Raw genomic sequence first — 23,438 nt, 5'->3', positions numbered from 1 at the left:
CTGCCATATTATGGTCACTCTTCGCAAAGGGGCCTCGCACAACAAGATTGCTAATTAATCCTCTCTCATTACACAACACCCAGTCTAGGAAGGCCAGCTCTCTAGTTGATTCCTCGACATATTGGTCTATAAAACCATCCCTTCTACACTCCAGGAAATCGTCCTCCACCGTATTGCTACCAGTTTGGTTAACCCAATCTATATGTAGATTAAAGTCACCCATGATAACTGCTCTACCTTTATTGCATGCATCCCTAATTTCCTGTGTGATGCCAACCCCAACCTCACTACTACTGTTTGGTGGTCAGTGCACAACTCCCACTAGCGTTTTCGCCCTTTGGTGTTCTGCAGCTCAACCCATACAGATTCCACATCATCCAAGCTAATGTCCTTCCTTACTATTGTGTTAATCTCCTCTAACTAGCAACGCTGGCCTTACCAGTGATGCCTACATCCCTTGAACGAATAAAAAAATGAATCAGACCCATCTGACCTCTCAAGTGGGTGTAAAAGATTCCATGACGTTACTTCGAAGAACAAAATATATCTCTGGTGTCGTCAACATTTATCCCTCAACCAACATCACTAAAACAGAGGCTGTGAAAAGCATTTTATAAATACAAGTCTTCCTTTAACAAAGGAGAAACAGCTTAAAAATGGAACAGTCGATAACAGGACATCAATTAGCCTCCCCATGGAGAAATCAAGGAATCGATTCACTGTATGTAGGAAACAAAGCTAATTTATTTGACAGTTGTTTGACAGAGGGAGCAGAAAAGATTTACAAGAATGATTAAGAAACATAGAAAATGAGTGTAGGAGTAGGCCATTCCACACTTCGAGCCTGTACCACCATCCAATAAGATCATGGCTGGTCATTCCCTCAGTACCCCTTTCCTGCTCTCTCCATACCCCTTGATCCCTTTAGCCGTAAGGGCCATATCTAACTCCCTCTTGAATATATCCAATGAACTGGCATCATCAACTCTCTGTGGTAGGGAATTCCACAGGTTAACAACTCTCAATGAAGAAGTTTCTCCTCATCTCAGTACTAAAAGGCCTACCCCTTATCCTAAGACTGTGTCCCCTGGTTCTGGACTTTTCCATCATCGGGAACATTCTTCCCGCATCTAACCTGTCCAGTCCCGTCAGAATCTTGCAAGTTTCTATGAGATTCCCTCTCATCCTTCTAAACTCCAGTGTATAAAGGCCTAGTTGATCCAGTCTCTCCTCATATGTCAGTCCCACCATCCCGGGAATCAGTCTGATGAACCTTCGCTGCACTCCCTCAATAGCAAGAACGTCCTTCCTCAGATTAGGAGACCAAAATTGAACACAATATTCCAGGTGAGGCCTCACCAAGGCCCTGTACAACTGCAGTAAGACCTCCATGCTCCTATACTCAAATCCCCTAGCTATGAAGGCCAACATACCATTTGCCGCCTTCACCGTCTGCTGTACTTGCATGCCAACTTTCAATGACTGATGAACCATGGCACCCAGGTCTCGTTGCACCTCCCTTTCCTAATCTGCCGCCATTCAGATAATATTCTGCCTTTGTGTTTTTGCCCCCAAAGTGGATAACCTTACATTTATCCACATTATACTGCATCTGCCATGCATTTGCCCACTCACCTAACCGGTCTAAGTCACCCTGCAGCCTCCTAGCGTCACACTCACAGTTCACACCGCCACCCAGTTTAGTGTCATCTGCAAACTTGGAGATATTACACTCAATTCCTTCATCCAAATCATTGATGTAAATTGTAAATAGCTGGGGTCCCAGCACTGAACCCTGCGGCACCCCACGAGTCACTGCCTGCCATTCTGAAAAGGAGTTTATTTCCACTCGTTGCTTCCTGTCTGCCAACCAGTTCTCTATCCACGTCAGTACATTACCCCCAATACCATGTGCTTTGATTTTGCACACCAATCTCTTGTGTGGGACCTTGTCAAAAGCCTTTTGAAAGTTCAAATACACCACATCCACTGGTTCTCCCTTGTCCACTCCACTAGTTACATCCTCAAAAACTTCCAGAAGATTTGTCAAGCATGATTTCCATTTCATAAATCCGTGCTGACTTGGAACGATCCTGTCACTGCTTTCCAAATGCGCTGCTATTTCATCTTTAATAATTGATTCCAACATTTTCCCCACTACTGATGTCAGGCTAATCGATCTATAATTATCCGTTTTCTCTCTCCCTCCTTTTTTAAACAGTGGTGTTACATTAGCTACCCTCAAGTCCATAGGAACCGATCCAGAGTCGATAGACTGTCGGAAAATGACCACCAATGCATCCACTATTTCTAGGGCCACTTACTTAAGTACTCTGGGATGCAGACTATCAGGCCCTGGGGATTTATCGGCCTTCAATCCCATCAATTTCCCGAACACAATTTCCCGCTTTATAAGGATACCCTTCAGTTCCTCCTTCTTACTAGACCCTTGGTCCCCTTGTATTTCCGGAAGGTTATTTGTGTCTTCCTTCGTGAAAACAGAACCAAAGTATTTGTTTAACTGGTCTGCCATTTCTTTGTTCGCCATTATAAATTCACCCGAATCTGACTGCAAGGGACTTACACTTGTTTTCACTAATCTTTGTCTCTTCACATATCTATAGAAGCTTTTGCAGTCAGTTTTTATGTTCCGAGCAAGTTTCCTCTCATACTCTATTTTCCCCCTCCTAACTGAACCCTTTGTCATCCTCTGCTGTATTACAAAATTATCCCAGTCCTCAGGTTTGCAGCTTTTTCTGGCCAATTTATATGCCCCTTCCTTGGATTTAACACTGTCCTTAATTTCCCTTGTTGGCCACGGTTGAGCCACCTTCCTAGGTTTATTTTTACTCCAGAGACGTACAATTGTTGAAGTTCATCCATGTGATCTTTAAATGTTTGCCATTGTCTATCCACCGTCAAACCTTTAAGTATCATTTGCCAGTCTATTCTAGCCAATTCACGTCTCATACCATTGAATTTAGCTTTCCCCAAGTTCAGGACCCTAGTCCCTGAATTAACTGTGTCACTCTCCATCTTAATAAAGAATTCTACCATATTATGGTCACTCTTCCCCAAGGGGCCTCGCACAACAAGATTTGCGGGATGAGGGACATCAGTTCCATGGATAGACTGGAGAAGCTGGGGGTCTTCTTAGAACAGAGAAGGTTGAGAGGAGATTTGATAAAATCATGAGGGGTCTGGACAGAGTAGAGAAAATATTCCCATTGGCGGATGGATGGAGAACCAGAGGACACAGATTCAAGGTGATCGGCAAAAGAGCCAAAGGCGACATGAGAAAAAACTTTTTTTACGCAGCGAGTGTTTAGGATCTGGAATGCACGGCCTGAAAGGCTGGTGGAGGCAGATTCAATCGTGGCTTTCAAAGTGAATTGGATAAGTACCGGAAATAAAGCATTTGCAGGGCTACGGGGAAAGGGCAGGGAGTGGGACTAGCTGAAGTGCTCTTGCAGAGAGCCGGCACGGGCTCGACGGTCTGAAAGGCCTCCTTCTCTGCTGTAACCATTCTATGATATCCAGAAAATTAAACTCCAACCCAGTTGTAGGGATTAATTACACCAGCGGCAACAAACCCCAACGATCCGAGTGAACATGGTTCAGTCCGGGATGTGATTAACGGCAACAATAACAGCAGAGTCCAACCCCCGCAGTCCCCTGTGAATTCGCTGGTGTGTCAGCAGGTCACATGTTCGACTGAATCCCTTCCCACACTCGGAGCAGGTGAACGGTCTCTCCCCAGTGTGAATGCGTTGGTGTGTCAGCAGGGTGGATGAATCAGTGAATCCCTTCCCACACTCGGAGCAGGTGAACGGTCTCTCCCCAGTGTGAATGCGTTGGTGTGTCAGCAGGGTGGATGAATCAGTGAATCCCTTTCCACACTCGGAGCAGGTGAACGGCCTCTCCCCAGTGTGAACTTGCTGGTGTGCTAGCAGCTGGGATGATCGAACGAAACCCTTTCCACATTCAGAGCAGATGAACGGTCTCTCCCCAGTGTGAATGCGTTGGTGTGTCAGCAGGTTGGATAAACAAGTAAAGCCGTTCCCACACTCGGAGCAGGTGAACGGCCTCTCCCCAGTGTGAATACGCTGGTGTGCCCGTAGGCTGGATGACTGAGTGAAGCCCTTCCTGCACACGGGACAGGTAAATGGCCTCTCCCCAGTGTGAATTCGCTGGTGTGCTAGCAGGTGGGATGAACGAGTGAATCCCTTCCCGCACACAGGACAGATGAATGGCCTCTCCCCAGTGTGAACTCGCTGGTGTACCAACAGGGCGGATGACCGAGTGTATCCCTTACCACACACGAGGCAGGTGAACGGCCTCTCTCCATTGTGACTGCGTCGATGAGCTTTCAGCTCAGATGCGGAATTGAATCCCTTCCCACAGTCTCCACATTTCCACGGTTTCTCCATGGTGCACGTGTCCTTGTGTCTCTCCAGGTTGGACGATCAGTTGAAGCCTCGTCCACACACACAATACATGAACGGTTTCTCCCCGCTGTGAATGGTGTGACGTTTTTTCAGGCTGTGTAACTGGTTAAAGCTCTTTCCACAGTCAGTGCACTGGAACACTCTCACTCGGGTGTGTGTCTCGGTGCTTTACCAGTCACACTAATGTTGAAAATCTTTTCCCACAGACAGAACAGACAAATGTTTCTCCTTCCACATTCAAAGGCCGATGATATACAGGTGAATCGAGTGACTGTCAGATCTCAATATGATTGGTTGGAGTTTCCCGTCTGCAAATCCTCCTTTTCTAATATCCTGTAAAAGGAGTTTACAAAAGTCAACACTGGAAGTGCAGGATAGAAATGGAGGACAGACATTCCGAGTTTCGATGGAACATTCTTTTCGCTCTTGTTCCCCCAAAGCTGTAAATTCCCGTCCCACACACTCTCCCTCCTCCCGCTGCTGAAATCCAAACTCATCGCTCCACCTCCATCATTTCTTTCTTCCATCTGCTGTTTTCTCACTCCCTCTTCTCTGGTTGAGTTCAGTTCTACATCCCGAGTGTGCAGACTGAGAATAAATGAGGAATGATTTTCTCTTCTGGTCACTGGGATCCTAAAGCCCCACCCACCCTCTGCTCCTGTAGCAAGATGGCCGTGTAGGCGCCCTGATCCTGTCCAAGAATTCGGCTAGTTACCCCGAGCGGTCAGGTCTATCACCGCGGGTCAAACATGGGGCCTGTGGGCTCGTATTCGGGGCCTGAGGCCTACACCAGGTGTTTATGAAGCTGCCCAGCCCACCCAGGGGTCCAATTCCTCCGCTGAGCCCACAAGCTCCTACCGACTCGCGGAACATCTCTTCCGCCTCAGACCACTTCCACCACTGGCACTGCACCTGCTCAGAGCACAGCCCGGTCCCACGTCTGGGCTCCTGTTGTCATTGATAGAGCACTTTACCCCTGCACGGGGGATTCTGGCTACAGAAGTAAACGTTGCAACATTTGGTAGTGAAATGGGTTGATTCAGGACAGACAGCAGGGATTATTGCAGGAAATAACACAGTGCAGTGAGAAAGGAAATGCAGGGGATGTTGTGTAGATGGATTGTCAAAAGGTGTTTGATAAGGTGCCGGACAGGAGGCTTGTTGATCAAATTAAGGCTCACGGTATTAAAGGGAGTGGGGGCCGTGTGGAGAGGAAGTTGGGTAAAGGGCAGAAAACAGAGAGTAGTGGTTAATGGATGTTCTTCAAACTGGAGGGATGTAAACAGTGGTGTCCCCAGGGTCAGTGTTGGGACCATTGCTCTTAATATAGAGAAATGATCTGGGCTAAGATATAAACACATAAGAATTAGAAGCAGGTGTAGGCCATTTGGATCCTCGAACCTGCTCCGCCATTCAAGACCATACTGATTCATCAATTGATCCCGCTACAAAAATCAATAATAAGAATAAAACCGGATGGACCACCCGGCATCGACCTCTGCCCCGGTTACGGACATGACAACGGCACACCCAGCCCAGTCTTTCCCACCAACATCTGGGAACTTGTGCCAAAATTGGGAGAGATGTCCCAGACTAGTCAAGCAACAGCCTGACATCGTCACACTCACAGAATCATACCTTTCAGCCAATGTCCCAGACTCCTCCATCACCATCCCTGGGTATGTCCTGTCCCACCATCAGGACAGACCCACCAGGGGTGGCAGCACAGTAGTATACAGTCGGGAGGGTGTGGCCCTGGGACTCCTCAACATTGACTCCGGACCCCATGAAGTCTCATGGCTCGAGGTCAAGCATGGGCAAGGAAACCTCCTGCTGATTACCACCCACCGCCCTCCCTCAGCTGATGAATCAGTACTCCTCCATGTTGAACGCCACTTGGAAGAAGCACTGAGAGTAGCAAGGTGCACAGAATGTACTCTGGGTGGGGGACTTCAATGTCCATCAAGACTGGCTCGGCAGCATCACTACTGACCGAGCTGGCCGAGTCCTGAAGGATATAGCTGCCAGACTGGGCCTGCAGCAGGTGGTGAGAGAATCAACACGAGGGGGAAAACCTACCTTCGGAAAGGGCGCGAGAGTGGGAGCAGTGGTAAGCCTACAAAGGGCGTGAGTCAGCCGAGCAGCGGGACTTCGGAAAGGGCACAGAGTGGAAGCAACGGTAAGCCTACAAAGGGCGTGAGTCAGCCGAGCAGACAGCCGAAACAGCACCAAGTGACCTGGGAGGGTAAGAAGTAAAAAGATTCAAAGTGTGATGTCACAGGAAAGCAGGGAAGTGATTGGTTGGTCAGTTTTTCTCTCTTTTCTTGGGCATTGGTTTAAATTAAGAGCTGGGATTAAAAATCTAAACTTTCAAAACGTGAAAACTTAATTAAATCCATTCGAGATGGCAGGGCAGGCGATGTGTTACTGCTGCTGCATGTGGGAGCTGGTTGACCCCATTGAGGTCCACGGCGACCACATCTGCAGTAAGTGTTGGCTGCTCGAGGAACTTCGGATCCACGTTGATGAGCTGGAGTCCGAGCTGCAGACACTGCGACACATCAGGGAGGGGGAGACTTACCTGGACCCTGTGTTCCAGGAGGCAGTCACACCCCTTAGATTAATTAATTCAAATTTGGTCCGTGGTCAGGGACAGGAGGGTGTGACTATGAGCGAGGCAGCTGTGGGGGCCCAGGAGGTAGTGATGGAGGAGCCTCAGCCCTTGCAATTGTCCAACAGGCACGAGAATCTTGCTCCCTGTTTGGACGAGGGCAGGGACTGCAGGGAGGATGAGCAAACTGACCACAGCGCCGTGGTACAGGAGGCCATTCAATGGGGGGAGTAAAAATAAATGTTGTAGTGGTAGGAAAGAGTATAGTTAGGGGGATAGATACTGTTCTCTGCAGCCGAGAGCGAGAGTCCCGAAGGCTGTGTTGCCTGTCCGGTGCCAAGGTTAAGGACATCTCCTCCGGGCTGAAGAGGAACGTGGAGTGGGAGGGGGAAGATCCAGTTGTCGTGGTTCATGTAGGGACCAATGACATAGACAGAACAAAGAAAGAGGTTCTGCTGAGGGATTTTGAGCAGCTAGGGGCTAAATTAAAAAGCAGAACCACAAAGGCAATAATCTCTGGATTACTACCCGAGCCACGAGCAAATTTGCACAGGGTAAATAAGATCAGAGAGATGAACATGTGGCTCAAAGACTGGTGTAGGAGAAATGGGTTTCGGTTCATGGGGCACTGGCACCAGTACTGGGGGGCGGTGGGGGGGGAAGGGTTCAGGTGAGCGGAAATTTAAAAAGGCAAAGAGCAAGGAGAAGGCAATAGAGCAGGGTAGCGGTGGGGGAAATGATAACCAGACTGTGACAAGAAGGGACAGAATGTATAAAATAAGAGTATAACAGAAAGTAGGGTCAAAGCAGGAAAAAAATGTTAAAAAGACAAAATTAAAAGCTCTTTATCTGAATGCACATAACATTCGTAACAAGATAGATGAGTTGACGGCACAAATAGATATAAATGGTTATGATCTGATAGCCAGTACAGAAATGTGGTTGCAAGGTGACCAAGGCTGGGAACTGAATATTCAGGGGTATTTAACAATTCAGAAGAATAGACAGAAAGGAAAAGGTGAGGTAGTTCTGTTAATAAAGGATGAGATCAGTGCAGTAGTGAGAAATGCTATTGGCTCAGAAGATCAAGATGTAGAATCAGTTCGAGTGGAGATAAGAAATAATAAGGGGAAGAAGTCCATAGGCCCCCTAACAGTAGCGACACTGTTGGACGGAGTATAAATCAAGAAATAATGGAGGCTTGTAAGAAAGGTACGGCAATAATCATGAGCGACTTTAATCTTCATATTGATTAAACAAATCAAATTGGCCAAGGTAGACTTGAGGAAGAGTTTATAAGAGTGTATCTGGGATGGTTTCCTTGAAGAGTAAGTTGAAGAAACCAATCAGGGAGCAGGCTATCTTAAGATCTGGTACTTGTAATGAGACAAGATTAATAAATTATCTCATCGTAAAGGATCCTCTAGGAAAAAGTGATCATAACATGGTTGAATTTCAAATTCAGTTGGAGGGTGAGAAAGTCAGACCTCAAACCAGTGCCCTGATTTTAAATAAAGGCAACTACAAAGGTATGAAAGCAGAAGTGGGGATGTTCGCTGATAACTGCACAGCATTCAATTCCATTCAAAACTCCTCAGATAATGGAGCAGTCCATGCCCGCTTGCAGCAAGACCTGGACAACATTCAGACTTGGGCTGATAAGTGACAAGTAACATTCGTGCCACACGAGTACCTGACAATGACTATATCCAACAAGTGAGAGTCTAATCACCGCCCCATAACATTCAATGGCATTACCATCGCCGAATCCCCTACCATCAACATCCTGGGGGTCACCATTGACCAGAAACTTAACTGGACCTACCACATAAATACTGTGGCAACAAGAGCAGGTCAGAGGCTGGGTATTCTGCAGCAAGTGTGTCATCTCCTGACTCCCCAAAGCCTTTCCATCATCTACAAGACACAAGCCAGGAGTGTGATGGAATACTCTCCACTTGCCTGGATGAGTGAAGCTCCAACAACACTTAAGAAGCTCGACACCATCCAAGACAAAGCAGCCCGCTTTATTGGCACTCCATCCACCACCTTAAACACCCACTCCCTCCACCATCGGCGTACCGTGGCTGCAGTGTGTACTATCTACATGATGCACTGCAGCAACTCGCCAAGGCTTCTTCGGCAGCACCTCCCAAACCTGCGACCTCTATCATCGAGAAGGACAAGGGCAGCAAGCGCATGGGAACACCACCACCTCCACGTTCCCCTCCAAGTCACACACCATCCTTACTTGAAAGCATTTCGCCATTCCTTCATCGTCGCAAGATCAAATTCCTGGAACTCCCTCCCTAACAGCACTATGGCACTACCATCACCACACGGACTGCAGCAGTTCATGAAGGTGGCTTACCACCATCTTCTTGAGGGCAATTAGGGATGGGCAATAAATACTAGCCTCGCCAGCGAAGCCCACATCTCGTGAACGTATAAAAAAAAAGTTGGCTTAAGTCGACTGGGAAGATAGATTAAAGTGTAAGACGGTTGAGAAGCAGTGACAGACAATAAAGGAGATATTTCATAACTCAACAAAAATATATTTCAGTGAGAAGGAAAAACTTTAAGCGAAGGGAGAACCTTCCGTGGCTAACGAAGGAAGTAAAGAATGGTATCAATTTGAAAACAATGTCATACAAAGTGGCCAAGATCAGTGGGAGGCCGGAGCATTGGCAAATTTTTAAAAAAACAGCAAATGATGACGAAAGAAATAATAGAGAGGGAAGATAGATTATGAGAGTAAACTAGCAAGTAATCTAAAAAAGATAGTATGAGCTTCTACAGGTATGTAAAAAGGATAGGGTAGCTAAAGTAAACGTTGGTCCTTTAGAGGATGAGACTGGGGAATTAATAATGGGGAACGGGGAAATGGCAGAGACTTTGAACAAATAATTTTATCAGTTTTTACGGTAGAAGACACTAAAAACATCCCAATAATAGATAATCAAGGGGTGAAAGCGAGGGAGGAACTTAAAGCAATCACTATCACAAAAAAAAAGGCTCAATAAAATAATGGGACTAAAGATGGAAAAGTCCCCTGGACCTGATGGCTTGCAACCTTGGGTCTTAATACACAGTAATGGTCCCACTTCATTGTCTCATCAAATACTCCAAGGGCCCACACAGCACAGGATAGATACAGAGTAAAGCTCCCTCGATACTGTCCCATCAAACACTCCCAGGGGAGGTACAGCACGGGTTAGATACAGAGTAAACCGACATCTACACTGCCCCAAACACTCCCAGAGCAGGTACAGCATGGGTCAGATACAGAGTAAAGCCCTGTGTACACTATCCCACCAGGGCAGGTACAACACGGATCAGAAAGCATAAACCTCTCTCTATACTGTCCCATCAGACACTCCCAGGACAGGTACAGTACTGGTTAGATAGAGTAAATCTCCTTCTACACTGTTCCTTCAAACACTCCCAGGGCAGGTACAGCCTGGATTAAATATAGAGGAAAGCTCCCTTTACACTGTCCCATCAAACATTCAAAGGGTAGTATAGAACATAAGAAACAGAGCAGGAGCCGGCCATTTGGCCCCTCGAGCCTGCTCCGCCATTCAATAAGATCATGCCTGATCTGATCCAGACCTCAACTCCACTTCCCTGCCCGCTCCCCATAATCCTCGACTCCCTTATCTTTCAAAAATCTATCTATCCCCACTTGAAATATATTCAATGACCCAGCCTCCACAGCTCTCTGAGGTAGAGAATCCCAAAAATTCACGTCCCTCAGATAAAAAATTCCTCCTCATTTCAGTTTTAAATGAGTGACCCCTTATTCTGAAACTATACCCCTTCGTTCTAGATTCCCCCACGAGGGGAAACATCCTCTCTGCATCTACCCTGTCAAGCCCCCTCAGAATCTTATACGTTTCAATAAGATCACCTCTAAGTCTTCTAAACTCCAATGAGTATAGGCCCCACCTGCTTTACCTTTCTTCTTATGACAATCCCTTCATCTCAGTAATCAACCTCAGGAACCTTCTCTGAACTGCTTCCAGTGCAAGTATACCCCTCCTTAAATAAGGAGACCAAACTGTACGCAGTACTCCAGGTGTAGTCTCACCAACACCCTGTACAGTTGCAGAAGGAATTTCTTACTTTTATACTCCATCCCCCTTGCAATAAAGGACAACATTCCATTTGCGTTCCTAATTAATTGCTGTAACTGCATGTTAACTTTTTGTGTTTAATGTACAAGGACCCCCAGATTCCTCTGTACTGTTGCATTTTGTAATCTCTCCACATTTAAATAATAATTTGCTGTTTTATTTTTCCTACCTAAGTGGATAACCACACATCTTCCCACATTATACTCCATCTGCTAAAGTTTTGCCCACTCACTTAGCCTCTCTATATCCCTTTGTAGATTCTTTGCGTCCTCTTCACAACTTGCTAAGTTAGCACAGGTTGGATACAGAGTAAATCTCCGTCTACATTATCCATCAAACACTCGCAGAGCAGGTACAACACGGGTTAGATACAAAGTAAAGCTCCCTCTACATTGTCCCATCAAATACTCTCAGGGCAGGTACAGCATGGGTTAGGTACCGACTAAAGCTCCCTCTAACTGTCCCCTCAAACACTGCTACAGCAGGTACAACACAGGTTAGATACAGAGTACAGCTCTCTCTCCACTGTCGCATCCAAAACTCCCAGGGCAGGTATAGCACGGGCCAGATATAGAGTAAAGCTCCCTCTACACTGCCGCATCAAACACTCGCAGGGCAGGTACAGCAAAATTAGATGCAGAATAAATCTCCCTCTGCACTGTCCCATCAAAAACTCCCAGAGCAGGTAAAGCACGGGTCAGAAACAGAGTAAAGCTCCGTCTACATTGCCCCATCAAATATTCCAAGAGCAGGTACAGCTTATGTTAGATACAGAGTAAACCTCCCTCTACACTGTCCATCAAACACTCCCAGGACAGGTACAGCATGGATTAGATACAGAGTAAACCTCTCTCTACACTGTCCCATCAGACACAACGATGACAGGTAGAGTATGGGTTACATATAGAGGAAAGATTCCCCTACACCAACCCATCAAAGCTCACAGGGCAGGTAGAGCATGGGTTAGATACAGAGCAAAGTTCCCTCTGAAGTGTCCCATCAATCACGCACAAGGCAGGTGCAGCACGGGTTATGTAGAGAGTAAAGCTCTCTCTGCACTCTGGGGGCAGAGGTTGAACAGCCAGAAGTCGTGGTCCACATCGGTACCAGTGACATGGGTAGGAAGAGGGATGAGGTCCTGCAGGCAGAGTTTAGGGAGCTAGGAGAGAGATTACAAAGTAGGACCTCAAAAGGTAGTGAGTACAGAAATAGGAGGATCGAGCAGATGGCTGGAGAGATGGTGCAGGTGGGAGGGTTTTAGCTTCCTGAGGCATTGGGACCGCTTCTGGGGGAGGTGGGACCTGTACAAGCCGGACGGGTTGCACCTCAACATAGCAGGGACTAATATCCTTGCGGGTGGGTTTGCTAGTGCTGTTGGGGAGGGTTTAAACTAGCTTGGCAGGGGGATGGGAACCTAAAAATAGATTCAGTAGGGAGAAGAGTAAAGCTGGAATTAGAAAGCAAAAATAAAGAAAGTGAGTTTGAAGGAGAGAGGAAACAAGCAGGAAAAAAAGGTAAAAAAACAAACTTAAAGACACTTTGTCTAAATGCACATAGCAATTGTAACAAAATAGATAAGTTGACAGCACAAATTGAGACAAATGGGTATGAGCTGATAGCCATCACAGAGACGTGGTTGCAAGGTGACCAGGACTGGGAATTAAATTTTCAGGGGTTCTTGACAATTCGGAAGGACAGACAGAAAGGAAAAGGAGGTGGAGTAGCTCTATGGATAAAGAATTGAATCACTGCAATAGTAAGGAACGATATTGGCTCAAATGATAATAGTGTTAAGGCAGTTTGGGTGGAGGTAAGGAATAATAAGGGGAAAAAGTCACTGGTGGGCATAGTCTATAGGCCCCCGAACAGTCACAACCCTGTTGGTCGGAGCATCAACCAGGAAATAGTGGGGGTTTGTAAAAAGGGAACAGCAATAATCATAGGTGATATTAACCTCCATATTGATTGGACAAATCAAATTGGTCAGGGCAGCCTTGAGGAGGAGTTCATGGAGTGCATAAGGGACGGGTTCCTTGAGCAGTATGTAACAGAACCAACCAGGGGGCAGGCTATCTTAGATCTGATCCTGTGTAATGAGACAGGATTAATAAACAATCTCCTAGTAAAGGATCCCCTCGGAATGAGTGATCATAGCATGACTGAATTTCAAATTCAGATGGAGGGTGAGAAAGTTGGATCTCTAACCAGCATACTAATCTTAAATAAAGGAGACTATGAAGGTATGAGGGCAGAGTTGGGTAAAGTGGACTGAGAAAGTAGATTAAAGTGTAGGACGGTTGATGAACTGTGGTGTACATTTAAGGAGATATTTCACAACTCTCAAGAAAAATACATTCCAGTGAGGAGGAAAGGGTGCAAGAGAAAAGATAGCCATTCGTGGCTAACTAAAGAAATAAAGGACGGTATCCAATTAAAAACAAGGGCATACAAAGTGACCAAATTTAGTGGAAGGACAGAAGTCTAGGAAGCTTTTAAAAGTCAGCAAAGAACAACTAAAAAAATGAAGAAGAATGGGAAGATAGACTATGAGAGTAAACTAGCACAAAATATAAAAACAGATAGCAAGAGTTTCTATAGGTATATAAAATAGAAAAGAGTGGCTAAAGTAAATGTTGGTCCTTTAGAGGACCGAGACCAGGGAATTAGTAATGGGGAACATGGAGATGGCAGAAACTCTGAACAAATATTTTGTATCAGTCTTTGCGTTAGAAGACACTAACAATCTTCCAACAGTGGATAGTCAAGGGGCTATGGGGGGGCGGGGCGGCGGCGGGGAAGACCTTAACACAATCACAATCACTAAGGTGGTGGTACTCAGTAAGATAATGGGACTAAAGGCAGATATATCCCCTGGACCTGATGGTTTGCATCGTCGGGTCTTAAGAGAAGTAGCGGCAGGGATTGTAAATGCATTGGTTGTAATTTATAAAATTCCCTAGATTCTGGAGAGGTCCCAGCAGATTCGAAACGGCAAATGTAATGACCCTATTTAAAAAAGGAGGCAGACAAAAAACAGGAAACTATAGACCAGTTAGCCTAACATCTGTGGTTGGGAAAATGTTGCCTGAGTCCATTATTAAAGAAGCAGTAGCAGGACATTTGGATCAGCAAAATTCAGTCAGGCAGAGTCAGCATGGATTTATGAAGGGAAAGTCATGTTTGACAAATTTGCTGGAGCTCTTTGAGGATGTAACGAACAGGGTGGATAAAGTGGAACCAGTGGAGATGGTGTATTTGGACTTCCAGCAGGCATTTGACAAGGTGCTACATAAAAGGTTGCTGCACAAGATAAAAGTTCACGGAGTTGGGGGTAATATATTAGCATGGATAGAGGATTGGCTAACTAATAGAGAACAGAGAGTCGGGGTAAATGGTTCATTCTCTGTTTGGCAACCAGTAACTAGTGGGGTGCCGCAGGGATCAGTGCTGGGTCCCCAACTATTTACAATCTATATTAACGACTTGGAAGAAGGGACTGACTGTAACGTAGCCAAGTTTGCTGACAATACAAAGATGGGTGGAAAAGCAATGTGTGAGCAGGACACAAAAAATCTGCAGAAGGACATAGACAGGCTCAGTGAGTGGGCAAAAATTTGGAAGTTGGAGTATAATGTTGGAAAGTGTGAGGTCATGCACTTTGGCAGAAAAAATCAAAGAGCAAGTTATTATTTAAATGGAGAAAGATTGCAAAATGCCACAGTACAGCGGGACCTGGGGGTACTTGTGCGTGTAACACAAAAGGATAGTATGCAGGTACAGCAAGTGATCAGGAAGGCCAATGGAATGGAGTATAAAAGCAGGGAAGTCTTGCTACAGCTATACAAGGTTTTGGTGAGGCCACACCTGGAATACTGTGTGCAGTTTTGGTTTCCATATTCACGAAAGGATATACTTGCTTTGGAGGCAGTTCAGAGAAGGTTCACTAGGTTGATTCCGGGGATGAGAGGGTTGACTTAGGTTGGGCCTCTACTCACTGGAGTTCAGAAGAATGAGAGGCGATCTTATCGAAACGTATAAGATTATTAGGGGGCTCGACAAGGTGGATGCAGAGAGGATGTTTCCACTGATGGGGGAAGACGAGAACTAGAGGGCATGATCTTAGAATAAGGGGCCGCCCATTTAAAACAGAGATGATGAGAAATTTCTTCTCTCACAGGGTTCTAAATCTGTGGAATTCGCTGCCTCAGAAAGCAGTAGAAGCTGGGACATTGAATAAATTTAAGACAGAGATAGACAGTTTCTTAAACAATAAGGGGATAAGGGGTTATGGGGAGCAGACAGGGAAGTGGAGCTGAGTCCATGAACTTATTAAATGGCGGAGCAGGCTCGAGGGGCCGTATGGCCTACTCCTGCTCCTATTTCTTATGTTCTTCTGTAAACTGTCCAACGAAACACTCCCAGGGCAGGTGCAGCACGGACTAGATAGAATAAACCTCCACCTATACTGTACCATCAGAGACCCCCAGGGCAGGTGCAGCACGGATTAGATACAGAGTAAACCTCAGCCTACTCTGTCCCATCAGAGACTCCCAGGGCAGGTACAGCACGGGTTAGATGCAGAGCAAATCTCCCTCTACACTATCCAATCAAACACTCCCAGGGCAGGTGCAGCACGGATTAGATACAGAGCAAATCTCTCTCTACACTGTCCCATCAAACACTCCCAGGGCAGGTACAGCACGGGTTAGATACAGCATAATGCTCCCTGTACACTGTCCTGTCAAAAACTCCCGGGGCAGGTACAGCATGGGTTAGATAGAGAGTAATCCTCCCTTAACACTGTCACATCAAACACTCCCAGGGCAGGTACAGCACGGGTTAGATACAGAGCAATCCTCCCTTTGCACTGTCCCATCAAATACTCCCAGGGCAAGCATGGAACATAATAGGAGCAGGAGTAGACCATTTAGCCCCTCGAGCCTGCTTCGCCATTCAATAAGATCATGGCTGATCGGACCCAGGCCTCAACTCCACTACTCCGCCCACTCCCCATAATCCTTGACTCCCTTATCGTTCAAAAATCTGTCTATCTCCACCTTAAATACATTCAATGACCCAGCCCTCACAGCTTTCTGAGGTAGCGAATTCCAGAGATTCACAACCTTCAGAGAAGAAATTCCTCCTCATTTCCCTTTTCAATCAACGACCCCTTATTCTGAAACTATGCCCCCTAGTTCGAGATTCCCCCACGAGGGGAAACATCCTCTCTGTATCTACCCTGTCAAGCCCCCTCAGAATCTTATACGTTTCAATAAGATCACCTCTAAGTCTTCTAAACTCCAGTGAGTACAGGCCTAATCTGCTCAACCTTTCTCATTATGAAAATCCCTTCATCTCAGGAAACAACCTCGGGAACTTTCTCTGAACTGCCTCCAGTGCAAGTATACCCTTCCTGTAATAAGGGGACCAAAACTGTACGCAATACTCCAGGTGTGGTCTTACCAACGCCATGTGCAGTTGTAGCAGGATTTCCCTACTTTTATACTCCATCCCCCTTGCAATAAAGGCTACCATTCCATTTGCCTTCCAGATTAATTGCAGTAACTGCATGCTAAATTTTTGTTTCATGTACAAGGATCCCCAGATCCCACTGTACCACCGCATTTTGTATTCTCCCATTTAAATAATAATTTGCTTTTTTATTTCTCGTACCAAAGTGGATAATCTCACATTTTCCCACACTATACTCTATCTGCCAGAGTTTTGCCCACTCACTGAACCTATCTATATTCCTTTGTCGATTCTTTACATCCTCCTCACAACTTGCTAGGTTAGCACAGGTTAGATACACAGTAAATCTCCGTCTACATTATCCCATCAAACACTCCCAGGGCAGGTACAGCAAAATTGGATACAGAGTAAAGCTCCCTCTACAGTGTCCCATCTAAAATTCCCAGGGCAGGAATAGCACAGGTCAGATACAAAATGTAGTTCCTTTGACACTGTCCATTAAACACTCCCAGAACAGGTACAGCACGGGTCAGAAACCAAGTAAAGCTCCATCTACACTGTCCAATCAAACACTTGCAGGGCAGGTACAGCACGGGTTAGATAGAGTAAACCTCCCTCAATATTGTCCCATCAGACACTCCCAGGGCAGGTACAGCATGGGTTAGGCAGAGAGTAAAGCTCCCTCTACACTGTCCCATCCAATACTCCCAGGGCAGGTACAGCATGGATTAGATACAAAGTAAAGCTCCCTCTACACTGTCCCATCAAACACTCCTAGGGCAGGTATGGAACATAAGAAATAAGAGCAGGAGTAGGCCATTTGGCCCCTCGAGCCTGCTCCGCCATTCAATAAGATCATGGCTGATCGGATCCAGGCCTCAACTCCACTTCCCCGCCGGCTCCCCATAATCCTTGACTCCCTTATCTTTCAAAGATCTGACTATCTCCACTTTAAATACATTCAATGACCCAGCCGCCACAGCTCTCTGAGGTAGAGAATTCCAAACATTCACGTCCCTCCGAGAGAAATTCCTCCTCATTTCCGTTTTAAATGAGCGACCCCTTATCCTGAAACTATGCCCCCTAGTTCTAGATTCCCCCACAAAGGGAAACATGCTCAGTGCATTTATCCTGTCAAGCCCCCTCAAAATCTTATATGTTTCAATGAGATCACCTCCAAGTCTTCTAAACTCCAAGGAGTATAGGCCCAACCTGCTCAGTAATCAACCTCGTGAACCTTCTGTGAACTGCCTCCAGTGCAAGTATATCCTTCCTGAAATAAGGAGACCAAAACTGTACGTAGTGGTCTTACGAATGCTATATACAGTTGCAGCAGGACTTCCCTACTTTTATAATCCATCCCCCTTGCAATAAAGGCCAGAATTCCTTTTGCCTTCCTAATTAATTGCAGTAACTGCATGCTAAATTTTTGTTTCATGTACAAGGATCCCCAGATCCCGCTGTACACGACATTTTGTATTCTCTCCCCATTTAAATAATAATTTGCTTTTTTATTTCTCCTACCAAAATGGATAAGTTCACATTTTCCCACACTATACTCCATTTGCCAAAGTTTTGCCCACTCACTTAGCCTATCTATATCCCTTTGTAAATTATTGGCGTCCTCTTCACAACTTGCTAGGTTAGCACAGGTTTGATACATATTAAATCTCCGCCTACATTATCCCATCAAACACTCCCAGGGCAGGTACAGCACAGGTTAGATACAGGGTAACTCTCCCTTACTACAACAGTGACTACAATCCAAAAGTACTTCATTGGCTGTAAAGCGCTTTGAGAGGTCCGGTGGTCGTGAAAGGCAACAAATAAATCCAAGTCTTTCTCTCTCTACACTGTCCCATCAGACACTGCCAGCCCATAATGAGCAGGGCTCAGGGAGGTGGGTTGCTAGGTACTGCAGTGATGTCATAAAGCAGGGCCATTCAGCCCAGTGGGTCCTCTCCATGTCCCTTTAAAGGTGGAGAGCTGGGACATCCTGTCTCAACACACATCCCCCTGTTCATACTGAGAATCCCCGGGGAAGGCCCAAGGCCCAAAGTATGGAACACAACCAAGGGGGAAAGAGGAGGACAGACGGTGCAGTGTGGGAGAGGAGGGAGGAGTCTGCTCATTCCCAGGGGCAGATCAGACAAAGTGCTTTGAGTAGTGGGTCCAGCAGTGAAACTGAAAACAAACTAAAGGGAATAAATAAAGATCCAATCCAAGGGAATAAACAACGGTCATTGGGCAGACATCACAACTGGCCCAGAATTATTCAATGGGCGAGCATCGATTGCTTATTGTGGGAAGTTCCACACTTCAACCATCCATTGAGTGAAGAAGTGTTTCCTAACATCTCTCCTAAATGGCCTGGCTCGGATTTTATGATTATGTCCCCTCGTCCTAGACACCCCAAGCAGCAGAATAAATTTATCTCTATCTACCCTAGCAATTGCTTTCAAGTTCACACTAAATTCCCACAGACTAGGTGGTGTAGGGTTAGATACAGAGTAAAGTTTCCTCTACACTGCCGCAGAGCACACTTCAGTGTTCGTCCCGACTGCGCTGCTGGCAGCTTATCAATTAAAATTCAGCAGCAGTACGATCTGCCACTGCACTGAAAACTTTCCACCCGCAGCCCCTGATCAGTTTCAGGTTGAAGCTCCCTCTAAACTGTCCATCATGCACTCTCAGGGCAGGGACAGCACAAATTAGATACAGTAAATCTGTGCCAGAGGAAACTGTACCCAAGAGAGAGTCAGTGCCAGAGGAAACTGTACCCCAGTGAGAGTCAGTGCCAGAGGAAACTGTACCCCAGCGAGAGTCTGCCAGAGGAAACTGTACCCCAGTGATAGTCGGTGCCAGAGGAAACTGTACCCTAGTGACAGTCAGTGCCAGAGGAAACTGTATTCCAGTGACAGTCAGTGCTACAGGAAACTGTATCCCAGTGAGAATCAGTGTCAGAGAAAACTGTATCCCAGTGAGAATCAGTGCTAGGGGAAACTGTATCCCAGTGAGAATCAGTGCCAGAGGAAACATGCAGCAGAGCCTGGTCTCCAGTCATCTTGGATCCCCTTGCCATTGCACCAAGACCTTGCTCTGCCAAGCCCGTGTGGTAGCGAATGTGCAAGGGCCACCTCACATGAAAAGAATTCACACTATTAGCAATACATAACAATCCTCTTCCTCTGCAGTGATCAATCTATTGCAATTCCCCATGCCTACAGTTTCGTTATATTACGATTCAAAATATCTTCAGTTATCAGCAACAAATGGCATCGATATCACGCCTTAAACGTAGTAAAATGTCCTTTTACAAGACTGTTAGCAAACAAACTTTGACACCCAGTCACGTCAGGAAATATTAGCACAGGTGACTGAAAGCTTGTTCAAAAGGGTAGGTATTAAGGAGCATTTTAAAGGTGGAAAGGTTTAGGGAGGAATTCCAGAGCTTATGGCCTCGACAGCTGAAGGTACGGCCACCAATATTGCTGAAAATTGGGGCTACTCAAGAGGCCAGAATTGGAGGAATGCAAAGATCTGAGGGTTGTCGCGCTGGAGGAGGTTACAGCAACAGGGAGGGGCAAGGTCCTGGATGGATTTCAAAACAAGGATGAGAATTTTGAAAGCGAGGCACTGATGGACCAGGAGCCAATGTAGTTCAGCGAGCACAGGGGTGATGGGTGAATGGAAATTGGTACAAGTTGGGATGAGAGGGCTGAGGACAGATTGAGTAGAATAGGCCTATATTCTCTGGAGTTTAGAAGAACGGAAGGTGATTTCATTGAAACATATAAAATTGAGAGGAATTGACAAGGGCTTGATAGTCCAGAGTTAGGGGTCCTAGTATTAGGATAAGAGATCGGTCATTTAAAACTATGTGGAGGAGCTATTTCTTCACTCAGAGAGTTGTGAATCTTTAAAATTCTCTATCGAATAGAGATCTTACTGAATGGCGGAGTAGATGGGAGGGGCCGTATGGCCAACTCCTGCTGCTACTTCTTGTGTTCTTGAGTAAGGATACGGGCAGGAGTGTTGAAGAAACATAGAAATTTACAGCGCAGAAGGAGGCCATTTCAGATCATCGTGTCTGCGCTGGCCGACAAAGAGCCGCATGGCCCTCAGTCAGCAGCCCTGAAGGTTACATATAAACCTATGAACAATGGTGGAAAGGTAAATAGCACCCAGCCCAACCAGCCCGCCTCACACAACTGCGACACCCCTTACACCGAAACATTCTACACTCCACCCCAACCAGAACCATGTGATGTCCTGGGAGAGGCAAAAAACAGGTAAAAACCCAGGCCAATTTTAGGGAAAGAAAATGTGGGAAAATTTCTCTCCTACCCATCCAGGCGATCGAAACGAGTCCAGATCACCCTGGCCATATTCGATTCCCTGCAGCACTTGCCATTATATCTGCGCCGGCCAACAAGGGGTGATCTCATCTAATCCCAATTACCAGCTCTAGGTCCATACCCTGCAGGTTACAGCACTTTGTGCCCATCCAACCATCTCTTCAAAGTGGTAAGGGTTTCTGTATCCACCACTCTTCCAGGCAGTGAGTTCCAGATCCCCAAAACCCTCTGCATCAAGAAGCCCCCCAGTCAAATCCCCTCTAAACCTTCCACCAACCACCTTAAAACTATGCCCCCTAAGTTTAAGCTTATGTTTACGGAGAGTGCGAGGTGTGAGGCCGATCAGAGGCTTGGATGAGGGTTTGAGCAGATGAGCTGAGGAAGGGGCAGAGAGGGCGATGTTATGGAGGTGGAAGTAAGCGTACTTGGTGATTGAGGGAATATGGGTTCGGAAGCTCATCTCAGGGTCAAGTACGACGCCAATCAATAAATTGCAACTCTCCATATCTGTGTTTCACTATATTAGAATACTACATATCTCTTGTGATCAATGCTTCAATATTAGAAATCAATATAAAGTAGTTATCAATATAATTTCTTATAATTCTAAATGTCCATGAATGAATAATTGATTCTGTGGGTGATAGGCCGTGCTGGTCTTTCAGATGGGTCTGTGCACCGTGATCAGTGAATTGACGATGTGCTTCCGGTTCAATCTTTCCATTGGCTTTCTCACCAGATGGGAAATATTTGAACATTGAGATCTGATGGTGTCGGTGTGAGTTCAGCCGCACCTAATGTACAGAGACCGGTCCATCTGCTGGGCTCTGCCTCAAACTGGAGTCATCTCTTAGATCAAAGCCCTTTACTCTAAAACACACACAAGATTCACTGTGACTGTGTTTAGAGACAGAAACTGATCTCACTTCACATCCCATTGCACGGCCTCATGCTGGATAATTGTACTCGGTGGTTAGTCTCTCCCGGTCTCATTTCCTGTCTTACCTTGTAACCTGTGTGTACTGTCTACAGGACCGGTGTGTATCTGAGTAAATGGCACTTTCTCTTACCTTTCTCCCCAGTCGATCTAGTGAAGCACTTTCAATCGGAAGGGGCTCACTGGTTGGTGCTCTCACAATCCTGTGCTGGTTCACCTGCTGTTGTTCCTCAGTCCACAATTCCTGTTTCCTTCCAGCTGTGGAACTTTCTCAATCACTCCACCATTCACCGGGAGATCTAATTATCACAGGGCAGAAAATTAGAAGATTAATGTTGTGAAGTGGAATGTAATGTAAAGTGTTTTTCCAACGTTTCAGAAAAGTGTATGTCCAGTATTTGTTTGATTTTATCCTTTTCTTCAGATCTCTGTCCCACACGTCTGGGCTTACAGAAAATCACTAGAATTCTCCCCGGGTTACACACTGTCTGATCTCACTGGGCCCCCGGGTTACACACTGTCTGATCTCACTGGGCCCCCGGGTTACACACTGTCTGATCTCACTGGGCCCCCGGGTTACACACTGTCTGATCTCACTGGGCCCCCGGGTTACACACTGTCTGATCTCACTGGGCCCCCGGGTTACACACTGTCTGATCTCACTGGGCCCCCGGGTTACACACTGTCTGATCTCACTGGGCCCCCGGGTTACACACTGTCTGATCTCACTGGGCCCCCGGGTTACACACTGTCTGATCTCACTGGGCCCCCGGGTTACACACTGTCTGATCTCACTGGGCCCCCGGGTTACACACTGTCTGATCTCACTGGGCCCCCGGGTTACACACTGTCTGATCTCTCCGGGACCCGGGGGCCGAGCGGGGGGGGAAGGGGCAGGGAAAGGAGGGGTGAAGGGGAACTGTTACATAAGTCCCTCAGCTTTCCCAGTAACCTCCCCCACTACTCTCTCCCCGTCGTCTGTCTGCTCCCTCCCCAGTCATTCTGGGGAGGTGTCCGTGTCTCTCTCCCTCGGCCCTCTCTCTCCCCCCGGGACACTCTCCCTCGGCCCCCTCTCCCCCCGGTGCCGCTCAGCTCCGCTCACTTTCCGCCATCTTGTTTACCTTCACCAACGGCCGACCTCCGGGGTTCCTGGACATGCGCAGTGCCGCCTCACTGCGCGCTCAGGGAGGCGTTGTCCGCCCCTGCAATTGGCTGATTGACCTGATTGACAGGCCGCCCACCAATCACGACCCTGTATCTGCCACTTACCCCGCCCGCTCCCACAGTCCGAGACGGGCTCGCTCCGGGTCACGTGGCTGCGATTCGAACTCGTGCCGCCGCTCGCTCAGCGCCAGTGACGTCAACAACCCGGCAATAATGTGGCACCAGGGGAGGGCACCGACCCCATAGGATGGCCGTATATCTAGCCTGGCTCCAGGGGAGGGCACAAACCCCAAAGGATGGCCGAGCATTGAG

At 46.8% G+C, this 23,438-nt stretch overlaps 1 pseudogene; it reads right to left on the bottom strand.

The window, feature by feature from the left end:
• Positions 1–724: 724 nt before the first annotated feature.
• LOC139248869 (zinc finger protein 774-like) lies at positions 725–23,083 on the bottom strand (annotated as a pseudogene).
• Positions 23,084–23,438: the final 355 nt, after the last annotated feature.

The sequence above is a fragment of the Pristiophorus japonicus genome, unplaced genomic scaffold (assembly GCF_044704955.1).
Source record: "Pristiophorus japonicus isolate sPriJap1 unplaced genomic scaffold, sPriJap1.hap1 HAP1_SCAFFOLD_298, whole genome shotgun sequence".
Lineage (NCBI taxonomy): Eukaryota > Metazoa > Chordata > Chondrichthyes > Pristiophoridae > Pristiophorus > Pristiophorus japonicus.
Note: the sequence above shows the minus strand (reverse complement) of the source record. Positions and strands in the feature narration are given on the sequence as shown.